Source organism: Myxocyprinus asiaticus, chromosome 11 (genome assembly GCF_019703515.2).
Source record: "Myxocyprinus asiaticus isolate MX2 ecotype Aquarium Trade chromosome 11, UBuf_Myxa_2, whole genome shotgun sequence".
NCBI classification, from domain to species: Eukaryota; Metazoa; Chordata; class Actinopteri; order Cypriniformes; family Catostomidae; genus Myxocyprinus; species Myxocyprinus asiaticus.
The window spans coordinates 23,815,001-23,827,069 of record NC_059354.1 but is presented as its reverse complement, the minus strand read 5'-3'; the positions used below and the strand labels follow the sequence as shown (position 1 = coordinate 23,827,069).

The window sequence follows — 12,069 nt, the reverse complement described above, 5'->3', positions numbered from 1 at the left end:
CTGACAGATTAAAAGATTTACCAGATAGTAAAAATAAAAGGAAAGCTGCATATGGCCAAGAGATTTTAACCAGAGCTCCAGGTGGCGTGAATAAACCCAGCAGTAGTGCAGTAGGTGTGTGTGTGTGTGTGTGTGTAAGTGTGCGTATGTGTCCATCGGGACGCGCCTCCTCTCGATCTGATAGGCGCAGCCGAGCGTTTCATCCGCCTTTTAGTGAAGCTATGAGTTCAGAGGGATTCAGCTCTGACGTGTCTTCAGAAGAACTGAACTGAGACTAGTGATATACAAGACTCTTTTCGGTCTTTGCCACACAAGGATAAATCTGCCGTTATAAAGTTTGACCACAGTCGTTTGAGTCGTTTTCGGTAAGTACCTTTTTTTATTTGACCTGCTGCGCCTGTATTGCATTCACACCCTTCAAAGTCTGTGCATTGTGTTGCATGAATGTTTCTTTTTTTTTTTCTTCTTCTTTTTTTCTTTTTTTTATCAAAATAACAATGTTTTTTTTTTTTTTACTGTACAACGCATATTATGTTGCTGAATAGGGCGATCATTGCCCATATCTGATCCGAACTAGCTATTACAGAATGACACAGACACAACAAAATAACAGCGACAGACTGTTTGACAGCAAGTGCGCGATAGAACTAGAACTCATGAGCGCGCGACCAATGCTCCTATTGATTCTAATGAGAGAGTTTAAGTTTGTCGCGTCGCTAGGGGTGTAGATGGGATGTTTTGAAACTTATGAATCAAGAAAAGGTGTGGAAAAAGTGGGACAAAATCCAATTGTCAAAGGATATCTTGTCCAACAGTTGCACTCTCTCATTGATGTTCATTACGGGTGTGATTCTTTGACTTGACAGCGAATTGTTTGACTTGTGTGTGTGTGTGTGTGTGTGTGTATTGTACACACAGTGTTGGTAAAGCAAGTTGGCTTTAATTTATCTCATTCTCTTTTTCCGTACTCATTAAACGTGTGTGTTTTGACATTCTGTCAAACGCTAGAGGTGACCCATCATTCACTGTACAGACAAAAGGTCAGGAATCACATGCAGTTGCCCACCCTGATTCTATGCTCACTATGTTCACTGTTATGCATTTGTACTGTATTATATGGAACTAATCAGCAATGAAGGGCACTTAGATCCACTAGTGTGATACATAAAAATGTATCTATAATATTTCATATTAAATTATGTAGCAGGTGCCTTGATACAGCGGTGCTTACTAGATTTGTATTTTTTATTTATTTTTTATGGGGTAGGCTTTATGGATTTAGGGTGGTTTTGATCCCTAGATTTAATGGACCTTGTTGTGTAGGATTGGTTAAATCAGTGTGTATTTGTGTGTCCTGTTCACATTAGTGCCTTCCATTAGTACTCTATAGCTCTTAATGAGGCATTGTCTTATCTGGATATGTGATGTGTAGGCTGCTGAAATCCTCATTTATCGCATGTTATGTAAAGATGTTATTTGGCTCACAGTCAATGCCTAATTTTGACAAAGCATCTCAACTTATCATTTCAATGACTTTCTTTATGACAGATCCCCTTGTAGCACAGTCTGTTGTTGATCTCTTTATTGGGACGATGCTTAATCACATTTCGCTGCACTGCACCTACGTGGGGTTGGGGGAAGACAAATGACTCCATGTTCATTTCCACAGTGAGATTATTTTGGGGGGACAATTTTGTCTGAAAGGCATCTTATCGGTAGGCTGTGTTAGGGTGGGTCAAGAGAGAGACTCAACACAGGCAGCCAAGGACATAAAGGGAAGGAACACTGCGAAAAATTCACACTTTGCAGTTACTTATGATCTGAGCTTCCTTTGATATCAGAGCTAAGACAAAAACATTTCCATTGAGATGGAAAAATATCACTGGGAAAGCTCTAATTACATCACAGTAAGAAAAACAATTTTAGACTATGCAAAGTAAAAATAGTAAAACATAGACATTCTATTCAGTATATTTCAGTAAAATCGGTTCAAATATTCCTTATACTGTACATATACTAAGCAATTTTCACTGATGAACAAATAAGGCCTATACTAGTCTCAACTTCCATTCATGGTCAGAGCAAAGGAAATGCATTGTCTCCTGCAAACATGCATAGGCATATTAGAATTATACAGTTATGTGTGTCTTAAGCCTATCTGTGGACTGCCTGATTCTGCGGTGGGGCAGCAGTCTTGGTTGAAGGGACACGGACAGAACAATGAATTCAAGAAGAAAATGTTAAAGAGATGAAAGGATCCTTACCAGTGTGAATATTGCATTTGTCTTATTTTTTTAAAAATCACAGTGCCCACGCAAGATTTATTGTTCTTTCTCTTGGGTCTGTTGGGTTCACATTTTTTGGGTGGGGGTGGCGTAACCCAATAACATCTCATACATAGGCTCATATATTATTTGTAACATCTACTGAAGAGATTTGCATCATGAGTTGTTTGCATGACATAAAGAAAAACATCTGTAAATGCTATCAATAGGTATATTGTAGTTGTAGTTTGTAAATGCTTAAAGTCATTTTTATTTTTAGCAAATTTTATACAGTTAATTCAAGTTTCATGCCATCGATATTAATTAATCCAAACTGATATGATGTGCATTCTAATTAATTTGCAACTTCTTTAAATGCAAGACTTTATTAAATAATATGGTCCAGAAAGAGCACCTAGCCATTTGAATGTCACAGCTGTTTCAGAGTCCCTATTTATTGCTACAGTAATATATTAGCTGTCACATAGTGCTATTACTGTGCTAATATAGTAATATATTCTAGTTTAATATAGTAATGCTTCAGCTTTGAAGAGTGATGGAGTAATCTAACATCCTGTTGGTGCTTGATGGATTAGCTTCACCTGACAACTAAATAGCACAGATTTGTTAATTCTGCTCTGTTTGTGTGGATACTTTCCCTTATAGATACTTCTGACAGAAAGGGGCACATATTTACATGTCCTTTGACCAAAAGAAACATTTGTTGAACACCACTATGATAACACGTTCGAGCCGGGGCAGGTGTTTTTCCAGATGGGCCAGCCTAGAAACTGAAAGGTGTTATTTGAGACGTCCTAATGACAAGCATGTGGAAGCATTAAGGGACGTTATATGGGTGATTTTTAGAAGACGTCATGGCCAAATATGGGGGGTTTTATGTGATGGTATGATTCAGGCTCAAGGAATCTTTTTCTCTGTGGTCATTTATCCTCAATGGACCCTTTGCACTTTTGGGTTTGGAATGCAGAAGTAAACTATAGTGGGGTAAACTTCAATAGAGGTGAATGGGAGACTACAGTAAATCTTATTTTTGTGGTCCCATTTTCTCCATCAGCAAAAGAAAAAATCCACTATTATGTTTCCACAGCTTTCCAAAAGAGAAAAAAAAAACAAAAAAACAGAGAGAGGTGGATTATGTAATTTAGAAGATGGAAAGTAGTCAAATTTACCCTGACTCCCTCAGAAGCTGCATTTGAAACCTCATCACAGCAGTGTCACTATTTAATACCAGGGTAATACAAAACAAAGAATAATGTTTTTAATGTACATTACAGAATAAAAAATAAAAATAAATAAATGCTAAATTTACACAGCTAAACAAGGCAGAAACTTTTCATCACAGTCTTTGAAAAGGGTCTAAAGCAGAATACTTGGGCTAATAGTATTTTTTTGCAGTCAGTTTAGATGTAGTCTCAAACTCATTTGGCACACCGACTTGATACTTATTGCATGAAAAAACTGGATCTTGTAAGCTCTTATGGCTTTACACAACTTCCGAGTATAAGGGCACAACAAAGTTGGAAACAAAGTGGTGTTTACAAGGTGCCAGGTTGATTTGTGCATTTTTCAGGAAGAGCCAATCACTGGATTTGCCAAAGTTTACCAGATTAGAGTTTGGTTTTAGGCACTTTGTAGTAAGTAAACTAGATATCCACAAGCAGAACTGTATATACAGTATATTGTTTTCACATTTGTGTCAGTAAAATTATCTGTACTTAGTTTCTGTACTGTACTATAATTAGTCACTACACATGTTCCACTGTGTTTTTTCTGTTTTCAGTACAATCGTTCATGAAACTGCTGCACCATTATTTACATATTTTTTATTATTATTATTTTATAAATGTTTAATCATTTATCATTTTTATTATTGTCTATTATTGTGGTATAATCTATCTGAGATAACTGTGATCAATCGCTGTGATAACACTTTTTTTCTATTTAGTTAAATGTCTGGCTGTGAGGAATAGCATTTTTCTTGTAATCATCTTGGAAATACACAATGTTAAGTGTGGTGTAAGACCACATATATATAAGTCGGGTGAAAATCCCACCTTTTTACAAGAGGTCAGCTCCATTGCATGACTGTCAGCGCAGGTCTTATAAAGCATCCCGTGTCGAGGTGGGGGAGGGGGCTCAATGCTTCATGTGCTCCATCAGATTCTCCATTACCCAGAGTGCCATCTCAATGGGGACGGTGAGGCAGAAGGCAGAGCGATGGCTTCATCTGACCCCTTTGTTTCCTTGTACCATGTCAAGGAACTTGACAATGGCTGATGGTCTTTGGATAATGACACTTCTGCATGGGCTGAGTACATAACACAAGCTTGTGCACCAGAGCGTATAAAAGAATCCCTCGGTGCTGTGCATTACTTATGCTCTTTTTGAATTATTTAGCAAAGTTTGTTTTGCGTTAACTGCATGAGTGACCATGGCAAGATTGCTGTCACTGGGTCAGAGCAAGTATGTCTGAGGCTTTCAGCACTCATAATACGTTATTTTTGCACACACTATTATTAATGTATTTTTTCATCCGAGTATTTTTAGCTTTACAAAACAATATATATATATAAGATTATGTAGTGTTAAGAAGCTTTTGTCAGATTTTGATGCTAATTAGCTGCTCTTGCACACCACTTGAATGCTTTACTGAGCAGATGTATCCGATTTGTCTTACGGGGGCCTTTTTGCACCCTGTTGTGTGAAGCTGCTGCCATCCTTTGTCAGTGTATGAAGATTTACTGTGCACCAGAGGATTTAAACAAGAATGTATAGCTGTTTCAGAGTGGCTGTGCATTTCAATATCAATGTAAAGAGATATATATTTAGTAAATTTTGCTTTTTAATTTATTTATTGTTTTATTTTTTATTTTTTTTTACATTTTTATTTATTTTTTTTTTTCATTTTCTTATCCTTTTATAGTGGTTAGAAAACAATGAGCATAACATCAACGTGCCTGGTCTGCTACACTATTTTTGAAGCCGATATGTATGCAGTCAAACTTGATGTTGTCTTGAAGGTTCACTGGAGCAGTACTACATGTTTCTCTCCTCAGCATCAGCAACCAGATATTTTAGCATGCCTCCAGAGGATTTTTCATTTCCTTTGAAGTTTTTTTTTTTTTCACAGAATTTTTTCACTTGTTGTTAATTCATATTGCATATCCTGCAAGTAAAGACCTTTTACATGTTCATGTTTTGACTTAAATTACTTAAAAAAGTGAACAGGTTAAAGCGCTTTAGTATACAAACTACACTGTAAAAATTGATAACCTGTAATTGTTACCTTAAGGAGCTATTTCTAACAAACCTAACACTAAAATTAGTTTTCTGGTGTAACCTGATGTATTCAGGTTGATTCAGGGATGTTATATTTTTTACATACTGTAAATCAAACCAGTTAATTTAGATATTACCACATGCACACTTTTAGGTTTTTAACATTTTTTATTCAGTGTATCCAAGTTAAAGAATAATTCTGTAATAAATACATAGGCCTATGTTATTTGTTAAGAAGCAGCAATAAATACATATGTTGGTTTCTGTATGCTTTTCTAAATAAATTTAATTTTTAAAATTACTGAATACAATTCTGCAAGTCTGCAAGGCTACAGTTATTTATCAATGAAAATAAATTGTGCCAAATGCTCTTTTAGTCATTCCTTGCAAATAGTCCAATCATCCCATATTTTGTAGAGGACATTGTAGACATTAGCTTTAAAGCCCCTTGTCTAATTGTAGTCTGTCTCAAACCTTTAATGTTTCTAAAGGGAATTTAATTCCTCTATAAAGCTGACATGCCTTGCTTCATGTCTGGAGTCTCTGGATGTTTTCCATACATTGGTTGTTTTGCAAAAACATAGATTGAAATGATGGCAAGACCCTTCATTCTTTCTTTAAGCAACAGAAGCCATCTGTTAATCTGTATTTCTGCTTTCTCATTCCTGTCATTTGGACCTCGAACAGATCTTGACGACATAGTGGTCTTATGCTACGGCAACTTGTGTGAAGAATGATGTTCTTTGACATAGTTTGTAGACTGAATCACAAGCTCATCCAGTGTCAGGTGATCTCCAATATACTAATGATGTCTGAACCCTGTTTATAGCTGTTTGATTTGTAAGCATGCACAAAAGCACCAGTAATAGTATCACAGAATGGGAAGTGTGTTTCCCCCATGTGAGGAACTTGATTAAACTCAGACACACTTTGTCCATAATCATGGTGTGGAAAGGTCGTGTTGGGAGTCTGTGTGGTTTTGCCATCTGAGCCCCAAAGACAAAAAGAGGGGAGTAAATACTTTCATGAAAATTCCTAATTAGCCTCATTGCCCTTTCTTCCTGCCATGGTTTTGGTGGCCTAAAGTTGAAGGGAATAAAACTCACCCCATGCCCCACCCTTTTGGTTTTCTACAGCTGTCACAAGGATATTTTATCATTCCTCAGTCTGATACCCCCAGCACCAAGACATTATTGCATCTGTCCCACTCTACAAAGGGCTGTACTCACTCAGCAAGTTTCTGGAAGTGGGATTCACCAAATGAGAGGGAGAGAAGAGTTACTAATGTAGAAATGATTATAATCAAGCTAAATCAGTTAAACCTATAACTACAAGAGCAACAAAGAAGAATGACTTCAAGTGGGGTTAAATAGTCAATTAAAAAAATTAGGAATTTGAAATCTTAAATAATAAATAAAGTTTTAGAATTTTGAAAATGCAACGAAACCGTATGATGTAATATGAATCATGGACTAAAAACGATTCAAGGAACGAAAAGGACACCGAAGTTTTTAGTAGAACGTAACCGAAAACGGGAACAAAGTGATTTTCAATTAATTGAAAATTGAAAAAAAAAATGATTTTTTTTTTAATTTTGTTCCGATAATTTTTTCATGAAACTAAAGGCCAAGGGGTTTATCAGGTGGGGTGGGGGGTGGGGCAGTTATTCCATCAATGTGCACTACCCCGGCGGCTTTCACTGTTGCACATTGTCTCTGTGTTTATATCCACGTCTCCCACTGAACATGTTTAGATGCGCTCTACAATATGGAACAGCCTTTCCGTGGGCCTGGCCCGCCTTAATCCCGGGGCCGGGGCCGGGACAAAAGGTCCAGTTGTCCCCCCTTATAGGCAGCCCTGAATATGAAAAGTTTCTGTACTATTTCTAGGCCAATAATAAAATTAGCAAATTTGTGACATGTTAATGCTATGTACAAAAGTTCAGATTTCCTTGCATTCACTGAAGCAGACAAACTGGGCTTTGGATCGTTCTCAAATCATGCTGGGATAACATGGATCACAGCTGCAATTAGCTGCTATAACAGTGTGTTCATACTGAATATATGCACAGAAACACTCAATTTACAAAAAAAAATCACTAACCATTATAACAACAACTTTGACAAAACAGGTTAAATATTTCCCTAAATATCTTGCATAAGCAATTTATGTATGCAGCATATGGCACATTGTATCATGTTAATATTGTTCCAACAGAATTTTTGAAACACAGACTCCTTTCTGAGGCATTTGCAGCTGATTTTTCATTGTGTTACACTGAGCTACATGACTGATTCTTTGAATGTGTCAAGAGGCTGAAGAGGGGATTAAAAATTATACAGCTGAACCAGACCACTTCAAAAGAATAGTCTAGTGCCGGATTAGTGTGTGTGTGCATGTAGGATTTCAATTAGCTGGCCTGTGATTCTGATCCATCGTGGCTTCTTTGGTTTTGGTGGGGTGCACTGCGGGGCAGAGGCAGAGTTCATTGTCATTTGGCTTTTGACAACAGAACTCTCTGTTGAGAATGCATTGTGCTCTCTGGAATGAATGGAAGACTGCAGCTTCATCGTTCGAAATGCAATACAGCAATATTCTTGTCATAATAATAAGGCTTAAGGCCTCAATATACTTCCATAGATGTTCTTCTTCGTCCTTCGTTCAGGGGTAAAAAGAAGTTCTAAACAGCCAAGCAACAGTATACTGTTTCTGAATATTCAGACACCCGCCATACCGATGTGGGAGACATTTAGAAGTACATTTAAAAATGAGGACGCTACATGAAAAACCTTAAAAATGTGTTATCAATGACTTTATGCCTCATTTTGAGTAGAATTCACATGAGGTCAATAAAAGAAGCTGTTTTACCACTCAGTGATTATTTAAAGAAAATGTTTAATTTGTCTTGTTTACATTATGAACTCATGACGCTAATGTGCTAACATGCTACACGTGGCCATAATATGTGGCGGTTACACACTGGGTGCATCTCAATCAGCTCCCTAGTTCAGTAATCAGGGCACTGATCAGGGAGTCAGCCATTTCTAGGGCTGTCTCATTCCCAAAATCGTTCCAGTGTACTGAAACCTTCACTCCCTAAAAAAATCCCACAATGCACGGTAAAAACCAGGGAGCATCGTTGCTCACTATGTTCACTTATTTGAAACGTCGAGATGTCTTCTGTAGTCTCTCAAGTCATTAGATGATGAGCACAAGTGGAAATATATGATATCAAAGCTTATTTTCTCTTTAAAAGAGATGTTATTTGTCTCTCATCCACAATAAAAGGGAAACAGTCTTTTAAATATTAGAAGGTTTAAAATACACTCCTTTATATTTTTATTCCTTTATTTATGTAATTTATCTGTTATAATAACACATTTGAATATCTTCAACGAAAATGAACAATAGTGTCATTTATACAGCGATGTTGTTGATTAATAACAGCTGTGCTTGAATGCGCGAGCTCCTTATCGTGTCGCAGGTGATTGAGTCATAAGTGTCCCAGTGTTCAGTGGATGAACACCCTTGCCAGTGCCCAAATTCGTGTTCAAGATATACTGATTCACAACATAGGGAGCTAGGGAGCTGATTGAGACACAGCCTCTGTTATTTATTATGACACTGATACTACTGCAAATATGAGTGTATAAAAGTGTTAATGTTAGATAAAACAATGATTATAGAGATTATTTTAGATTATTTTAGATTACTTTAGACAGATGTGTGAATAGCTTTTGCTGCAGATGGCACATGAGTGAATGGGCACTTGAGAAGATTTTATTGTTTTAGTAGACTAAAAAAAAAAATCACATGACTTGGTCTTGGAAAATGTCTTTTAAGCGATCGATTGTACAGATGTAGGTACATTTGCACCAGCTCGCTAATAACGCTGCACATTGATGTTTGCATGTTGACTGATTTTGACTTACTGAACAACATAAACAAAATTAGCCATCTGCCTCAAGGTAGGTGGAGCTCCAGGTCACACCTACCGATGATGTGGACCAATGGCAGTAAGGTGTTTAGCAGCCAATAAGAATTTTTCCTAAAAGTTAGCCCCAGCGAGCTGTTACGAACCACCAAAACGAAAGCAAAAACACCTTCTTTTTGGCCAGGAAGTATATCGAGGCCTTTAAGCATCAGCAAAATGTCAAACATAAGACAGAGGAGAGTAGCTGTCATTCTGGAAAGAGATTATTTAAAAAAACTGCACTGTTTGCACAAACTCATGTCCATCATGATGTGGTTCTGAACTCAGGAGGCACATCAGAGAATATAAGTGTTCGAGGCTTTACTGTATTTTAAGCATTCATGCACATACTATGTCAGAAACCACTCAGCTACTCACTATTCAGTACATAGTGAAGGCTAATGTAAATGAGTGAATTCATAAACAGCTGAAATAAAAATAAAAAAATAAAAAAAAATTCAAATAAAAAGATTGAAATGTTTAAAATCACAAAAATGTTTACATTTTTTTTGCTGTTCAGAGTTTACAAACATTACAGATCAGAGCCAGATCTAATCTTTGCTGCCTGTCTGTACAAAGCCTTGGAAATAAAATACAAGAACCTTTTTTGATTTTTATTATTATTATTATTATTATTATTCATTGCATTGAAAGGGACTGTTGTATTGTCCTAAGTAATAATATTATTGTCTGTTGTGTTTTTCTGCAGCTTCTAACATCTTACTCATAAAAATGTTAGTCTGTCACAAACTGGAAAAGAGCCACAACTGACAGCTTGTGGCTTCCTCACAGCCCTTTTCCTTTTCCTTCTCAAACCTGTGCAAAATCTGGTCCAACAAGTTTTGGAAGTCACAAGAGAGGATTTGCATTTCTTTCCCTCCATTTATGGGAGCGACTGCCATTCACAGGCCAATTCACAACCCAGAATATCGTGTTTCTGACCCGAGTTAGTCTTACTCACCTGGCAGTGGCTCAGGCAGGAACTCCAGAGCCCTTAACCTGCAGGGAGCCACATGCCTCCCCCTTCTGCCACTTTCCTCCACCCTGCTGGGTCTGAGTCAGCCAGTGACCTTCAGTAATGAGATGACATAAATGTGACTGGGTGTATCGTGGCGTAAAGAAAGGAAGTCATGCTTTCAGAGCAAATGCCGCAGAGAGTCCATAGTGATTTCTTCTATTGTGTAGCATTGGTGCTAAAACTAATATCAGCACTTTTTTTTTAAAGCTGTTTTGATGAAGATGAACTTGTTGTCAATTGGTGATTAATGCTTCTTGTTTTAGAATATTTGAATTTGTTCTTTTTAAACATCTGTGCTCAGATTTGCCAAGATACCAAAGTCTGCTAGTTAAGCGATTTGGACGCAAACATTTCTCATCAAATTCTACCTAATTTACATTATCTGAGCAATGCTATCCACATTAATTTCATGGTACTATACTCCATACTGTAGAGACAAAAATTGTCTCATTTATTCTATTTTTATGTATCCTAAGGAATTTTTGGAGCAACATCTGGAACAAAGATGACACTTAAATGGGATAACTAAGAACTCCATCAAGAGCTATGACAGAGCAACATCAAAGCAATACAATTTTCCTCTGGGCACTTTCACTTTGTTGTAATACATTAGTGTAAAAATGTGATGTTTTAATATCATACATAATGCACATGTAGGATGCTTTACATCTAGAAATTAAGTACTTGGTTTCTCAATGGGATCTCTAATGTGGAAATAAAACTAACAGATTATCTTCAAAATAAAAGCAATGTACATACAGTGGTAAATGGAAATGTTCTCACTTCTCTATTGTAACTTGCTTCATTAAGTTTTGCACTAAGTGGGTCAGAGACAGCATGAAAGAAATAAGGATGTACAACCAAGCAAGTGCTAGATGTTAGTGCTTTTGCACCAAGTTCATGTTCTGCTGCATGAGATGTTTGCGCTGCAGTTATGTTCTAATGCACCGTGATCCTCTTCAACACTTTCCAAGCAACAGAACAGACTGTGCTTAAACAAACTGCCAACCGCAGTTCCAGGACGGCGTGCAGGCATGCAGGCTTTGATGACAGGTCTTGCTCATGGCAGGCACCTGGCAAAGCTTAAAAGGAGATGGGCCAATGAAGTTTAACCTGAGGCACTTCCTGATTGAGTTTGGAAGTTTGCCCATGAATGTCAGATTAATTATTATGTGGCTTGTATGGAAACTGAGAAATATTCAAATAAAATATTTGACTTGACAGACTGGCATGGATCTTGTGTTTGTCATCAACTGTGAATATTAGATTGTCGACACTTGTCAACAGCAGGGACCGTGCCAGGATTTTTTCACGGGGGGGGCCGGGCAGGGTACCGTTATCAGTCTGTGGTGGCACCAAAATTCCATCCGACCGAGGGGGGGGGTTGCGAGTGTTACATCGGAGGGAGGGGGTGGATAGATGCTTTCTTAAGGCTCTATTCTGAGCAGTGGAATAGGCCACAAAATAAATGACATTCATATTATCCTAAAATGCTCCATTGTGTCCTGAGGCTT

General features: G+C 37.4%; 1 protein-coding gene across 2 annotated transcripts in view; it reads left to right on the top strand.

Moving 5' to 3' along the window:
• Positions 1-228: 228 nt before the first annotated feature.
• The window catches only part of LOC127448400 (ly6/PLAUR domain-containing protein 6-like), a 52,657-nt gene continuing 40,816 nt past the window's right edge, over positions 229-12,069 (top strand). For both annotated transcript variants that reach the window (XM_051710884.1, XM_051710883.1), the window contains exon 1: positions 229-365. The gene's annotated coding sequence lies outside the window, so the exon portion shown is untranslated. The remainder of the gene's footprint in view (positions 366-12,069) is intronic.